We start from the raw sequence: 16,808 nt of genomic DNA on the forward strand, positions 1-16,808 counted from the left end.
GCGAGCCCCTCCGACGGTTCGACCGAAAACGCTCGTGCGCGAGTGTCGGAGGAGCGTGGCGGGGGCACTATTTTCACGTTGTGAGCAAGGATAAGAAGATGTAAAGGGGCAAGCCGGAACAAGCCGCTTTTCGAGGCGTGGGCTGTCTGGTTTTAAAGGAACAGAGCCGAAGAGGCAGCGCGGCGGAGGATGCGCTTCGACAAGTGCGCCTGTCAAGGGGAAGTTCGCACACGTTCAAACCCATGTAGTTCCCGCTCGCTTTACCGCTGCTCTGCGTTTAGAGAAGTGGAGCAGAAGAGAAGGCATGCCCCAACTCAGTCTGCCTTCCCCATCGCTGTGCGCTCTCCCATAATCTATCTATAGATACATGCGTCTGATCAGCTCCAGCTCTCTTGGAAAGGCATCTATTTTGACTTAACTCCAGCTACAGTTATCATGGTTAGGCTATTACAGCATTCAAAGTAACTAAAGTCAGTCTTCTGTGAATATATCCAAATGTCTTTTTATGTCATTAATATTTATGGCTGTTTACCTAATAACATTCACTTGAGAGAGCTTCTAGTAGTCAGTGAAACAATGGACTGTGTGGACTAGCTCACCGAGGTTGTAACCTATGAGCTGGATATCTTCATCCTGTACATTATAAAGGATTTAGACTGGCATCTCCATAGTATTTAACTGTCTCGCTGGCCATGTGGCTGGACCTGTGGTGTTTATAATCGTGTCATACTGTAGTAATAACTCACTTCAATGACCTGCTGTTCACTACAGGGGAGGTAAGCCTACTCATTGTGATGACATGTGTGATTCCAGTTTACCATATGATTCATATTTGATGGCAAAATCTTTGCTAAATCACTTTTTTTCTTTCTTTTTTCTTTTTTTTTTTTTTTTAGCTGTAAGCATGTTATATACTTTCTATATATATAATAAAAATTTTAGGATTAAGTGACACGTCTGCTTCCCAGGGCAGAAAATCGTTGTCGCACTGCTCTCTGTGGGCTGAAACTCAGATCTGTCCATGTCATCAGAAGCGGCAGTCTTCACGGCACATGTGCTTTATGGCATGATGCATTATTCCCACAGCAAAACGGCATGTTTCTGTGTTGGCAACATGTAAGATCTGACATCTTGTGCACCCCAACTCCCGCTCATCAGTGCTGTTTGCACATGTAGTATGCCGATGCTTTGAAAAAGTCACTTTAGTTTGTGACAATCTAAACAGGCACCTGTTTCTGTGGCCCTGAGTGGTGCATCTGGGACTCCAAGGAGCTCAGTTACATCATGAGTCTGGATGAAAATAAAAATTAAATAGTAATTGAACCAACGGATCTGAATGTGTTATTTGGGTGCTTCATTCATGTGAGACTCACTGTCTGGCCTGGGCTGTTGACATAATCAGAGGGCAGCCAGCCAGTGTTGCAGACATTAAAGTGGCCAGTCGGTGTTGCAGACATGGGATCAAGAGGTCAGCATACTATGCTGTATATCATTAACCTGCAGTAAAAGCACAAATTAATGTTTAAAACCTCAGCTTTAATTTAGTTCATGAGAAAACTTACACAGTACCGTAGTGCCACGGATTTCAAGAAAACTTGGCTTTAATAGTGAGTCTACTCTGCTATGAAAGAATGCATTAAGGTATTATTACTGTACAGAAAGATATACTTTGATAATTTTTTTATTGAGAAGAATCCCAGTATTGAGTATTATCTTCCTTATTGAAGAAAATCACAGGTAATTCCAAAAAGCAGACCCATATGAATATTCCCTTTGATTTTTACTCCTAGTTTCCCATTGTCACGCAAAAGTCTCTGTTACACGACGAATCGAGATGATCACATGCGATCACCACCAAAAAAGGACCAGGAGACAAATTGTACTTGGCCAGAGAAACTCAATTGAATCAAATAGTAGAACAATTAGTTTATTGCTAATATTCACATGGTTCATTCATATAACATTCACATCTGTTTTTATGTATGTTTTTTTTGTTTGGCAATGACAGCTGCAAAAAAAAATGTATAAATGTATAATGTCTGACTGGATAAAAGAAGATCCTCCTTTTCATTCACTATGAGCAAATGAAGTCAACCTAAGAAGGACTCCCCAAATATTTCAACAGACATGACCAGCTTGGATAGACTTTTTAGAACAGTACATAGGCAGACCGTACCAAACTTCCACAAATAAACTGGTCTACTCATTCTGTTTGTATTTCTGTTTTTATCTTGGTCTTTTATTTTTATCATTACCATCTTACTATTATTATACATTTTGTTTACTATCCATTCTTTACTTTTAATTAGTCAATTGTTATTTCATCATATCATTCTTTTTTTTATTTTACTATTATTTGTCTTTTGTTCATCCGTACTATTATTGTTATCATTATAGTCATTGCTATTTTATTATTATTTTTATTTATGTAAAATTGTTGAATGGATTTGTTGAATTGGTTACTCTTGTGTAACCAATTCCTTTAAGTTCATCTGTTTTTCTAACAAAACATAAAAATCAATAAAATTAATGTTTAAAAAAAATGTTAGTCCAAATACCTGCAAAACTAATGACATTATTATCAGCCTCAGCTGTGCTTACTGTTTACTGAACATGGTAAACATTACACCCTTTCAGCATCAGGATTAGCATTACCCTTCTGACTGTGCCTGACCTGGTAGCGAGGCTGTAGACTCTTTGTCCTGCTTGTTTCTTTGGTTGGGCTGAATAGTAGATTTTTACAGTTGTTGCTGCAGTTTTGAATTTCCCAGTTGCTGAAAGATGATGAGCGTGCTTTTTAGCATCAGAGAAACATCAGACAAAACTACATTTCACTGTAATGTTTAAAGCTTTATTTATCAAAGGTAGTTTTGCTGAGGGCATCTTTGTCGGGAGAATTCTGCTGCACACACCTGTACAACCCCTGTCCGATCTGTTGCCGCCGAACAGCTCCACTCAGCTCTACAGGTGTAGCAAGGGATTGAGGGCCCTGCTCAAAGGCACATCAGCTGTGGTGATGAAGGAGGGGTCTTTCACCTTCCATCTCCTTCATTGTGGCTCATCTTGACATCTTGCCACACTGTGGACGCAGCTGTATAAAAACCACCTTTCCCACCAACATCAGAGTAAACAGGCAAAGTCATGGTCATATACGTGCATACAATAAATACTTACAGTGTTTAATCATCATACGCCCAAAGAAAATGCTTTTTCTCAATATCTTTTTCCTTCCTTTTTCGTTCCCATCTCTGTATCTAGTATTGCTCCTCCATCTTTCCCATTCCCTTTCATTGTCATCATATTTTATACCTCTGTCTCTCATTCATAATGGAGGTGCCCTGAAGGCCACATTTACTGTTTGTCTGTGTGTGTTTGTGTGTAAAACTCTGTGTGCACGGACATGTGCGTGTATGTATTTTGACCTACTTCAGGCAGATACACTACTGGATTTGACATTAGTGGAACAATGACATGATCAAACCATGTCAAGTTGAGTATTTTGTGTAGCTAATTCCTTCAACATCATATCACACACAAAGGGTTTATGTTCACAAATGAGAAATTTGGTTGACTGTAACTTGCTAACAACATTACTGTATTATGTGCAAACTGTTCTGATGCAGGGTATGGGTGTCTCTTTTAATGCAGGGGGAAATTGTTAGATACACTTCAGATGCTTGGCTATATCTTTGAATATATTTCTGCGTACTCTATGTCTTACTTGTTCACACACACAAACACACATCCTCAGCAGTCATTTCTGTACTGGATATAGAGACCCCACCATGCATTCATTATTTGTCTGCACACAGACTCACGAATTTCCTGCCCGTGGCGTCTGGGATGCCCCGAGGAGCGCAACAACTAGTGTTCCATTCACCGAGATGAGTGACGATGACATTTCTGGGCCGAAAGGATAAAAGAAGGAGAAAAGGAGACAGATGAAGGGAAGGAACAGAGTTAGAGAGCATGGAAACCCTCTCAGCCATGTGGGACAACCCACTCACTTATAACGTAATGCTCAGCGAGCTGCATACAATTTCACTGGGGTCAAATGGTGAAGCAATGCTTTTCTGCTGATACTAGCCTCACTGTAAAACTGGAAGTATCTATCTGTATATCTATCTATCTATCTATCTTACAATAGTCACAATGTATTTCACAAAAAAGGGAAAACAAGCCAAGGAACGATGGAATTTGTTGCAGTAATTACAGCAATGTTCATCAATATATGTTTTGTCTTTCAGTTGAAATTTTTCCTCTTGTACTTTAGATATTTAGATATGGCTTGTCTTCTTATTATAGCAGAATAATCTTTGATTGAAGAGGGAGCAGAGGCTTATATTTCATTGTCTGTACACACTATAAAATGCAGAAGCTGTCTCAGAGATGTTGGAAACATTGGCTCAACCCTCTATGAGACTGCATTCACTATTACACAAGGCAGATGATATAGCAAAATGAAATTTGTACACTGCATGCTGCGGGACATAATTCAGTCGAGTGTGCCCACAGAGATCAGGAAAACACTGCACAAGGCAGGCACAAAAGGAACCTTACTACTTTCCATTAGCCACATTTTACATTGACCCAGTGATTCTCAGTCTGTGTAATGTAGGACACTGGTGTAGCAGCAAGCAAGATCGTCTGTGCTCAATATTTTTGCTCAAATGTTTAAAAATGAAAATCAATGTACCAGAAAATAATGCATTTTTTAAACTGACACACCCTTTCTTTATTTCCCTCAAACTAATTTGTGTCATATTGCTTAATTGCGTGTTCTGGCATCTTATTTGACATCCTCCCAAAATAATTATCAAGACAAACAATTAAGACCAACTGCATTAACTAAACATAAGCTAAAACTGCTACATCATTGTCAGCCCACAGGCTCCTCAAGCACATTTTGCAGGCTACTCTTACCATGAATATCCTTCAGGTGGCGCCTGAGGCCTGGCTTGTGTACAAAGTGTACAGCACAGTAGTTACACTTATGGGACGTGTCCCCTGTGTGCAGGTTGAGATGGTCCCGTAGTGGGGCTGTCTGAGAAAAACGTCTTGTGGCACAGCTGGCGTCTAAGAGGCTTGAGACCAGTGTGGACGCATGTGTGGCGAGTCAGGTTACTCTTCTGGGAAAAGCCTTTCCCACAGACCAAACACAGGTACTCTCTGTGTTCCCTCAAGTGTCCCACGTAGCTCTCCAGGTGCCGGAAGACTCTGTCACACCTCCTGCACAGGTACGGCCTCCGGCTGTCCGAATCGTCTGTCAGCTCATCTCCAGAATAATGACTCTTTGACGGATGTGCTTTAGAGAGGCAAAATAAATTGGTGTCCCTCAGCTCTCCACAGTCCTGTGGTTGAGCTGCCACTGAGAGCCTTTCATCTGGGTTTTGGGAACTGCCCACCACCTCTTCGTGTTAAGCAGAACCTCCTATGGTTGTGGAGGATATATGATCTTGGACAGCTGTAGGAGGGTGTAGCTTACATCTTAGGGTACCTGTAATGTGGTGAACTTAATAGGATGGCTTGTTTGTGTGGACAGCCTGGGTGCCTCCACTGTCCCCTGACTGAAGGGTGTTAAAAAAACATGGTGCGTCGTCAGATGACTCTATTTTAGCCTTAACCACTCTCCTATCCTCTCCAACCTCTCTGTCCTTGACTATCCACCCGTAACTTGGACTGAATCACAATCGCTCCCCTTTCCCTTGTACTTGCTTCCTGGATACTAGTGCTAGGTTGGGCTGCATCCCTTTCCTCCTGATTTTTGAAGCTGGAGCCTGGCCAGTCACTGTCTGGCAGCAGGATTTCCTTCTCCTCTGATTGTTTCTCCAGTTTAAACAATGCCAAGGTGGGACTGAGGTACTGGGACAGGGCCTGGGCACACCTCTCCCTCAGAGGGACCCAAGGCAGTGAAAGATAAATAATGGAAATCAAGGAAAACAGTGAATTAATAATAACGAAAAACAACCAACAGTACAAGTTTCATACCAAACTTCCACTTGCATGCGTTAAACTTGCACACAAGAACAGAACTACAACCCCTGATTCAAGTCTTCTATAACTTTTCATATCACCTCCATATCATAATACTTACTCTTTTGATGTTGTAGCAGTATGTTTGTTCCTTTTTTGTTTTGATTCTTTAACTCCTGATGCAGTTCCTTTATCCTGTCATTCTGACACAGGTTTTTGATTTGTTTTTAATTTCATCTAGATTGCACAGTAAAACAGGAAACAGAGATACACCTGGGGATATGACTTTATTCTGGATATTCTGCTCTGTTATCACCGTAGAGTCCAGAGAAGCCGCAGGTTATATTGTACCCCCAGGAGCCTGGTCTAGCAGGACAGCAACAGTCTCTTACCAACCTCCACACTGGAAACTACACCCATACTCAGCTCTGCCCGGCCTTCGAGGAGCAGACATTGGTCACGTAGGAAGTCTAAGGACGCTGCAAGCACCACTCTGTGACCATGGAGATGGAGAGGCTGGACAGTTGCGCCCCGTGGGCCTCCAGGGAGCAGTGTGACATCACAGAAGCGGTGCTGCTCTCTCAGAGCATTCATTTTGCTGAGGATGTTGTCACTGTGGGTGGGGAGACAAAACTTTAGAGTGTCAGAGGAGCCTGACATGATGGTCTATCAAATTTTAAAAAAAAAGTGTGAATACAGAAATACTGTAAATTGCATAGATTACCTTATTATTCCATAAATATCTGTAAGTATATAGTCAATATTTAAGTTTTTAATTAAATTTTATTCTGAAATAACTTGTGAGCCCTTTCTGCGTCTTGCAGTTGAACACTGTGAGTACATTTTTTAAACTTAAATATGATATAAGTTTTGGCGCTCCTGATGAAACTACTGCACATACATTGGGCCTATATCCATTAATTTAAAGCCTCACAGTTCCAACATCCTATCATCACCATCACGGGGTGGTTTTGGTCTTCAATTTAGTCATTAAGCTAAATTTAAGCAGTACAGTCAGTAAAATAGCAGAGAGAGAGAGGTTGAGGGAGAGAGAGCACATATGGTCATGATGATCCAGTCCCACCTTTTACAACAGGCTCATCCCTTCACGATGGATCCAGCTGGTGAGAAATGCTGCTTTTCTTGTTTCAAAAACACAGTTACCCTATGACCTTAACTTCAGGCAGCAGTCTGTGTTGCGCATGACCCCTTAGTGACACCTTCCGTGCCTTTACTTCACCCGGGTTTTTAGGCTACACAAGCATTGAGCATGCAATTCAGCTGTTTCAAACAGGAGCAACGCTAAAAACCAACATGCACAGAGGTGCAAATCTTTTCCTACAATGGACTACATTAGCATTGCAATTTAGATTATTGATGGATGGATTATTTATATTTGTCTTTATTAGTGTGGTATATACGGATATTCTATCAAAATATATAAATCATTAATAGATTTTTTTTAAAATTTACCAAGAGGCCCTTTAAGTATTGTGTTGGCTTTAAAACTAAAACTAACTGCGATGGAGCTGACAGTGCAACAGTCTTAACATGAAGACAATTAGAAGAGAGGTACTTGCAAAAAATAATAATTTGTTGTTAATTTATCTGTTGGGCTGCTGCCCGCTGCCATTTTGGAAGCTGTGATTTTCCACTGTATTTCATGAGAAGTACTTTAGTCAGAACTTGACCTGTACTATAAATGTGAAATGTACTTCACAGCCTTCGTTAATATGCACAGTGAAACTCTGCAGTGGAGATGAGACTGAGGTTGGTGGTCCGCTGGCAACATCTGAAAAGAAACAAAAGTTGCAGGTGAGTACAATGACTTTAAAATATTGAAGATGGTTCGATTCCCTTTCACAAGGAAGAGGCAAAACTATAAGTGATGCCCTCTCTCTCATGCACAACCCTTCACACAAATATGTACTTATGGAATCCAAAAGAGAAAGCATGTGAAGACAGTCTGAGGTTGGATGGACCCCAAAGAGCTAATAATATTGAATATTCAGCAGCCATGCTGTTGTAACTTTTGCCATTATTTCTGAGGATACGGATTTTAAACTACACTGAAATGTTTTCACTGTTGGAGAGCAGAGGGGCCAATGCCCAAAAAAAGGCATCAGGCCAGACATCTGTCTGTGACAAGTGTAGTTGTTACAGTTGCTCTGCCAAAAGATGAGTTTTAGTCTTATCAGAATTAGTATCTTTGTTCAGCCATCCATCAGATTACAGAATGTGGTATCAGTTACAATGTTAGGTCATGTATGAAAGTGAGTGAGTGTAGAATTTCATACAAAATTAAAAAAAATAAAAGAAAAAATAAAGAACTGTGTTTTCCAGGTCCTCCAGTCCTGCTAGACCTATGAAAGATGAGTCATGTGTTGAGGTTAAATCACTGTCAGTCACACCATCTCCATAATCATCAGTTCTCCGAGGAAATGGTACAATATGTACAGGTTCACAATATGGGGTTTTAATTGTAAGGGTGAAAATTAATCTGGTTTGGGGGAAAAACCCAAAAGAAAAATAATCAGCTTTCATGCTTAGCACATTATCAATGCGTTTGTTGCTCAAGGATTTTACACATCAAAGCAGAAAACAGACTCCACCAGCTCTGTTAATATTTATTCCCATTTTGCAAACAGGGTCAAAAAGTGAGATGTGACAAGGTTGTTTATTTATTTAGTTTAGCCACACTGCCAAAAAACTGTCCGAATCATAATGGCATGTATAAAATGCCAGTTAACATGAGAACAACCCCTGTAAGCACAAGCTGTTCTGTTACTACCATTTTAAGTAATAGCAAGGGTAGCAGTTGTTACATATAATAGTTTACTGCTTTCCTTTAAGCTATTCCTTTAAATGGTTGATATAAAGCATCCAGAAATGAAAAACAAATGTTATATTTGATACCTGACAACCAATATTGTACATTTATCATTAATCAGTATTTTATGTGATTTAGACAACCTTTGAAAGTGACCATTCCTCTGTAGAATAGGGCCAAGAACCCCAGCCAATATAGCGTCTTTTCTCAGTCCCAGAAGCTCTCACTGATTGGTATTTTTGGGCTGAAGTGCAGTTCACTGTCAACATGCCATTTTATCAAGGTCTTTTTTTAATGTGCAGGCAGAAAAAGGAACACAGCAGTTACTTATGCATAATGTTCTCCATGTATGATGCTTTTGCTATTTGGGTATATGCACACACACACAAAAAAAAACAGAAAGAAAAGTTATTAGCAAAACAAAAAGTCAAAATAATAGGAATTCCAAGAATCATACAGACATCCTGGTTATGCCTCTGCATTACAAATGAATAAAGAGCAAGTGAGAACTTCAGAAGACTACCTTTTACTTGGAAAACATCCATAGAGAAGTTTTGAGTTTTGAGAAGCTTAGGTCTCCTGTTCACATTTACATACACATTTATATGTATATAAATATGTATATAAATTCACATTTATATATACAGTTAGCTACTATCATGGCTCAGGTTTAGGAGGACTCAATAGCATGACTCACAGACACCGGTAAAAGTTCATAACAGTTCAGCTCCATTAACACTTGGCAGAAAAAAAGCTACAGCCTGGAAAGCACAATAGACAATACGGTGGGGAATGAATGGAAAAAGGTTTGGTATAAATACTAAGAGCGGATTAGGGGATTGGGATCGAGTGAGTAGGTGGGTGGGGAAGAGTCAAGTGGCTGAAAGGTGGGAAAGCCGGGGTCACGGCAGGGCAGGAGGGCATGGCAGGGTCTGAAGTGAGAGGAGAGTTAGCAAAGTTTTTCAAATTTTGTCAGCACGTCAAAGGACTATTTATGATTTCACTGACAAATATAAATAGTATAGACAATATCAATACTGTCTCCAGGATAGTGGGTCTAAATCTACTTAAAATCTGTTTGGACTACACTGTTTTGGTATATTTTAAGACATTAACGGTAAGAGGATTGTTTAGAAGCAAAATTTAGATCCGTGTTTGATAATCGTTTTAATGTCAGCCTTATCAGCCCAAAAGAGCTGGACCACAACTGTGACACTTCACCCATCAAGACGATACAAAACAAAAAAAAAACAACAACAAAAAACAGGCGGCTACCAAGTCATACAGTCCCACTTACGCTGATTTTCCACTCAACCTGAAACCCACCCATACGTAAGGTACTGTAGCACAAAATGGAAGTTCCGGAGTAGAGTGTAAGTACCTTAAAACTGTACAGTACTTGAGTAAGTTTACTTAGTTACTTTCCACCACTTGAAAACATGTCCATGAGCTGGGGGATTCCACTACGTAAAAACAAAACAAAAAAAACCAAAAAAAAACCGACCCACGCTTCCGTGTGACAAACACGGAAGAAGAAAACCCCGAGTCAGTGTGAGAGTACAGGCTGAACTGTCTGAAGGCATCCAGCTCCGCCCTCACCACCACCATCACCGCCACCACCACCACCATCATCATCATCATCATCATCATCATCGTACAATGTCCTGCGTTCGGCTCGTACGCCAAGAAAATAGAGGGTGAAGCCAGGGTCGTAGTAGGTCAACAGCAAACGCGAGCGGCAAGACGAGCAAACAGTAATGAAGTCACCGAGTGGTCGTAGTGAAACGTAAAATAAAAAAAAAAGAAAGAAACAAAAAGAAAAAGAAAAACAAGCTAAGGACACGATGCGCAGACCGACGAAATGGCAGTTGACGGGGCAAGTCAAAAAGCAACTGAAACTTTCGGTGACAGCGGCAGCCGTTAGGTGTGTGGCTAGCTAACCCCGCGAGCCCGTCTCGTGCCCATGTGGACTCCGCGTCGGTTCTGCAGACACCCGCCGACCGACCTGTGCCGAACCAGGAGAACGCGGGCAGCCGCCGCGCACCGGGGGACAACAGGCAGAGTGAAAATCGTGCGAGCGTGTGCGGTGCGTGTGGATGATGTGAGCGGGTCGTCGTGTCCAGAGCTCCTGCGAACCAGCCGACACCGGCTCCGTTTAGCATAGCAATCGGAGATAAATAAGCCCAAGGTTTGTTTATGCAACAGGTCACATCACTCACCGCGCTTTTGCATTACATCGCTTACATGCCAATAAATACGAAAGGGCTGGACAAAAATACCGAAAGCAGAGATACCTAAGTTGGATACATCCTGTCATTACGATGCTCCATTAACAAGTGTGATATTTCACTGTAGCTTTATCCACAGTAGAGCTGGCGACCAGTAATCGACTAGTTGATCGACAGAAAATTAATCGGCAACTATACTGACAATCACTTAAGAACTTCTGTCATTTTTCAAGCGAAAATGCTAAATATCTCTCCAGTTTCTCTAATGTCAGGATTTGATGCTTTTCTTTGTTTATATATTGGGGGAAAACTAAATATCATTGGGTTTTGGTTGGTTGAATAAAAACAAGCTATCTAGATAGATCACCTTAAGGCTGCAGGAAGCAGGCATTTTTCACTATTTCGTGACACTTGAATGACAAAAGGATGAATCGATTAATCATCGATAATAATCATTAGTTGCAGCTCTATTGTAAATCTAACTGAAACTAACGTAACAAGAGTCCTGCAATAACTCCTATCCAAATGTTCAGTTTTTGTTGAAGAGGTTTTGATTAGAGCCATGCCGATATAGGATTTTTGAGATAGATACCAGTATTGATATTTGGGAATTTAAAAAAAATCTGCTAACAATATGTTGGTCAGTATTTATTTATTTATTCATTTTTGATAAGGATCCCTTAAAATGTGGTCATCTCTGGAGGACAAACATTGTAAAGACACTGTTTCTAAATTACCTCAAACATACCTTTGGCATCTGTCTACTGCAATTTGTTGTTACAAATCTGCCGATACTGATATATCTGTGATAAATTAATGTTGGTCAGTGTATCGGGCTGGGTCTTTTCTCGGTCTGGTTGATTCAACTTTACGGTCATTTTGGAGGCTGTAGTTAGTTTTGCTGTTAAACAGTACTGCATTATACTGAGAGGTATTGACAGTGTTTTGTCTACCCTCGCTTATATAAATAATGAGGTCTGGAGCACATGGCTATGGTTAGATAATTAGTTAATAAGGTGTAGAAACGACAATTCCCTTATTCTTGAATCAACACCTCACGAAAAAAGTTTCAACAAAGTCTGAACATTATAACCTTTGTGTAGGTAGGATTTATTGCGGAGCTGTTATTAGAATGCATTCGTTTCTAGAGAGGTGTACCTAATAAACTGGCAACTGAGTGTGTATTGAGTTTGCCTATGGTGCTGTCACATGATTTATATGGATGTTTATCCTATAAATGATTAATTTTACAAGCCAGGTAAGTTAATCCTCTTCAGAGCAGTCAGTTCATTTTCCAGTTCAAGCTTCATAATGTTGGTTCTGTTTTCTAGTTTAAGAGGGGAAGCAGTGTTGTTTGCAATATTTTAGCCATCCCAACCAATGATACTACTATGGATTCTTAAATTGATTGTATATTTATTAAGGGGACTGCCGGGCTGAAGGAGACAGTATTAACTCAACATTTATCACATCGAGGATTTACTTAGAAGTATATCTATTTTAGGGTTAGACATGCTGTAAATAGTGTCCTTTTGTGTACTTGTTTTCATGTTACAAAAAGTAAGTACATATGATCCTGTTGTTTTTAATGTGAACTTTAAATTACATTTAGGCAGTGTTGATAAAATGTAGCATTTTTATTTAGGTCTTTACTGGAAGAACGTAATCAGTGACACAGACGTGCAGACAGTTGTGGGGAAAGTACATTATTCTTGCATCAGGGGTCATATGTAACATTAAGCAAGATTTATTCAGGTCATATGCAAAGAACAGCACGGTCATCTGCTTTAAGGGAGAAAAATTAGTTGGTTAGTTTAAACTTCAACAAGTAGCAACAGCAAAGCTACAACTACTTGTTTCTTCGCGTCACATTTTTGCCAAAATTATGTTTGGTACAACCTTAGCAGTGGTAGATCATAGAGAACCTTGCAGCTAGATCTGAACACAAAAGAATTAAAACATCCCACACTATGGTGTGTTGTGGTTTAGTGTAAGATTAAATGTGAAATAGCTCTGTATTTCCCGGAGCCTTGATTCATGTATCTTTTGAAGTATGCTGTTTTAGGCAACTTCACTGACTGTGACATAAAAGGCTGAAAATCCTTGCCAATACGTGACAGTTAGGAAATGTGTGCCGTCGATGCAAGTGTATTCTTCCATTACTTCAGCCATCATTCATGGTTTTTAAAACAGTAGGAGGCATTTCAGAAAAGGATCCCTTTCACAAAAAAGTTTTCCATAATGCTTTTTTTTCAATATCCTTGAAACACAGTGCCTTTGTCCTCTTAACAAAGCAGGAGCCAACGATGTCTCTAAACACACATACTTTTTGGGAGGGAAAGGGAATGCCTGTGTGTTCCCCTGCTTACTTTGTTTATGATAATCTATGGTCTGTTCTGTATATTTTGTTGATGACATAAAGTGAAAAATATATTTTTTTTAAGATGTTAAGGGAAAACAGAAAGGCATGATAGAGGCTTGTGCAATGCTAAATAGTGCCCTTGTAGCATATTTGTGCTCAAATAGCCTCAAAATTTTTTTTAATGCCTCCAGTGATACTGGGACATAACATATTGTAAACTGCTGGCTTCAGATTTTTTCAAAGTGTGGATACCTTTCAACTACAGATTGCCACTTTAACTGTGAGTCCCTTTATGGGAGGTTTCTCTGACAAAGCTGCCTCTAATGCCTTTTACTCACACCTCTTTTTTTTTCTCCTGTGTGATAAGAGAGTATACAGAATGTGTCCTCTTCATGGAAGGTGGTTTCATGAAGAGAAAATTGTAAGAATCTACATTGACGAATGAAAGAGTACAGAACAGACAAAAAATACATCAACATTCAGAACCAGGTGCAGTAATAAGTGGCTGCTGGCTCCCCTTCTTTAGGACACTTTCTTCTTCAGCAAATGAAAGTGTAATTTACAAGAGTTTTGTGTTGATTAAAGATCAACATTACACAAAAAATCTGGACTGTCTTTAGTGTAGACACTTTTGGGGAAGTGTAAACATGTTGAAACAACCATAGCGTTTCATCAGTATAGTGGGAAGTGGGTGAGCAGTAACACCAAGGACCATATGAAATTTAGACACAAAACTCTTATTTTAAAGTTTGCTCAGTGACTAAAGATTATATCCCACAGTCAAACAAATGCTTTTGGCAAGAGTTTCCATCCTAATGTTTTTCTCCTTTGATTGATTTCCTGTTAAGCATATGAGAACAGATTATAAAGGAGGCTTTAAAAAGGGAGGGGGGTGTAAGTAACAGTTTAAGAGATTCACAGCAGATAGCATAGTTTACTTGGACAGATGGGTTTGTGGTTCCTTGTCAAAACATGAGTAGATAGGACACAGGCTAAAATCACTCATACAGTAATTAAAGTCACAGACATGTAATTGGACTAAAGGTACCACAAACAAACAAATGTTTAGCTGTTTAGTTGTACAATCAGTTAGTCAGCTACACAATTCTGTCCTGCCACAGCAGCAAAAGGTGCTACGGACTGCATCAATAATGGCCAGCAGTTTTTCAACGTTTAAGATTTTCTTCTCTTCACCTGAAAGTTGCATTTTGTGCCATAGTGTATGGATAGTGGCATGGGTTCACTTTTTAATCCCAGAGTACTTGTATGAGTTATGAAATAATCGTTTGCCTTTCATTCAACAAAAACATTGGCCCTTGGCTGCATATTTGTGCTGCTATGTATTCCCATTTAAATTGCAGCTCAGAACCTCCCTACTCAACAAAGTTGGTGTGAACCCTCCTCCCCAGCAGGTGAAACATTTTCAACATGTGTCAGCAAAGTGATTAGAACTGCTGTTAAAAGATGTGAGGTGACTGATGCCACGGAGCAGGCTGATTTATCACCACAACCCCCTGTGTACCAATCATACACTGCGTGCACAATTATAAGGCAGGTTGTATTTTTGAGGATTAATTTTGTTATTGTACAACTAAAGTGCTCTTGGTCAATCCAAAATGTTAACAAACCCTCAAACCTGAACATTTAAGTAGTAAAAGTGAAGTTTTGGCTTTCTTAAGAGAATATTTAGATGTACACCATTATTAGGCAACTATTAGCGTGCAGAATTATTATGCAACTAAATGAAAAACAAAAATGTTCCCATCTCACTTGTTTATTTTCACCTGTTAAAGAGCGAATAATAAACAAACTCAAAATGTACAAATAAACATTTCTGAAATTTAAAAAAAAAAAATCAGTGACCAATATAGCCACCTTTCTTTTCGATAGTTCTCAATAGGGTTTAAGTCAGGTGAAGAAGGGGGCCATGTCATTAGTTTTTCATCTTTAAGGCCTTTACTGGCCAGCCGCGCAGTGGAGTACTTTGATGCATGTGATGGAGCCTTGTCTTGCATAAAAATCAAAGTCTTCTTGAAAGATGCAGACTTTTTCCTGTACCACTGCTTGAAGAAAGTGTCTTCTAAAAATTGGCAGAAGGTCTGAGAGTTTATTTTGAGTCCATTTCCAACCTGAAAAGGTCCAACTAGCTCATCTTTAATAATACCTGCCCATACCAGTACCACACCTCCACCTTGCTGGCGTCTGAGTTGAAGTGAAGCTCTGTGTCCTTTACTGATCCAACCCCAGGCCCATCCATCTGGTCCGTCAAGAGTCACTCTCATCTCATCAGTCCACAAAACCCTTGAAAAAGCTGTCTTCAGATATTTCTTGGCCCATTCTTGACGTTTCAATTTATGTGTGTTGTTCAGAGGTGGTCTGGTTTCAGCCTTTCTTACCTTGGCCATGTCTCTGAGAACTGAACACCTTGTACTTCTTTACACTCCAGGTAGGTTGCAGTTGTGTAATGTGGCAGCACTGGAGGATCATGGGTTCCTAGTAGCTTCATGTTTGATTCTTCTCAAATCTTTAGCGGTTAATTTGCGTCTCTTCTTCTCGACACGTTTCTTGCGACCCTGTTGACTATTTGCAACAAAACGTTTGATGGTTCTGTGATCACGCCCCAATATCTTAGATATTTCAAGAGTGCTGCATCCCTCTGAAAGACTTTTTAGAAGTGTTGACTTTTCAGAGTCAGTTAAATCTCTTTTTTGGCCCATTTTTCCTGAGGAGAAGAATCTGCCTTATAATTATGCACACCTTGATATAGGGTGTTGATCTCCTTAGGCCACACCCTCCCTCCTCACACAAATACACATCACCTGATATTTATTAAATCCACTAAGTTCAAGGTTATACAGCTTGGAGTTGGAAATTATGGATAAAATGATGATATCATCAAAATATTCACTTGCTTAATAATTGTGCACACAGTGTACAATATAAAAAGTACCCACCCAGAGTGTCCTCTGTTGTTTTCCCCTTTTTGCTGAGTGTTTTTTTTTTTTTTTTCCGATGGGTTTTTCCATGTTTTCTCATAAGCTCAGGCTGGATTGAAAGCTGTAGAGTTGATGGCCTGTGCAAAGCTAAATAAGACAAAACCAAATTAGCCAAGTAATTATGTGATGATGGACATGATGGACTTGGCAGTGATTGCAGCCTTGGCAAACCGAGTATTCACCCCTCCAAGTCACCGGAGGAACCTTTGGAAGTAGTTATAGCTCTGAATCTGTTTGGTTTTGTCTGTCAGCTTTGCATACATGGACACTGGAATTTTACCCCATTCCTCTTTTAAAAAAATGCTCAAGTTCTCTCAAGTGGCACAAGGACCATGAGCAGATTTTCCCAACAGCATGATGCTGCCAGCACAGGCTCTGTGTTTGCAATGAATACTTTTTACTTTTACTAAAAACCACTA

The 16,808-nt window shown here is 39.9% G+C and overlaps 1 protein-coding gene and 1 pseudogene across 1 annotated transcript in view; one reads left to right on the plus strand and one right to left on the minus strand.

Moving 5' to 3' along the window:
* Window positions 1-3,814: 3,814 nt before the first annotated feature.
* Window positions 3,815-6,633, minus strand: LOC120806684 (annotated as a pseudogene).
* A 3,812-nt stretch (window positions 6,634-10,445) lies between these two features.
* jak2a (Janus kinase 2a) overlaps window positions 10,446-16,808 on the plus strand; it is a 31,895-nt gene continuing 25,532 nt past the window's right edge. Inside the window, exon 1 of the mRNA XM_040156925.1 lies at window positions 10,446-10,991. The gene's annotated coding sequence lies outside the window, so the exon portion shown is untranslated. The remainder of the gene's footprint in view (window positions 10,992-16,808) is intronic.

The sequence above is a fragment of the Xiphias gladius genome, chromosome 20 (genome assembly GCF_016859285.1).
Source record: "Xiphias gladius isolate SHS-SW01 ecotype Sanya breed wild chromosome 20, ASM1685928v1, whole genome shotgun sequence".
Taxonomy (NCBI): domain Eukaryota; kingdom Metazoa; phylum Chordata; class Actinopteri; order Istiophoriformes; family Xiphiidae; genus Xiphias; species Xiphias gladius.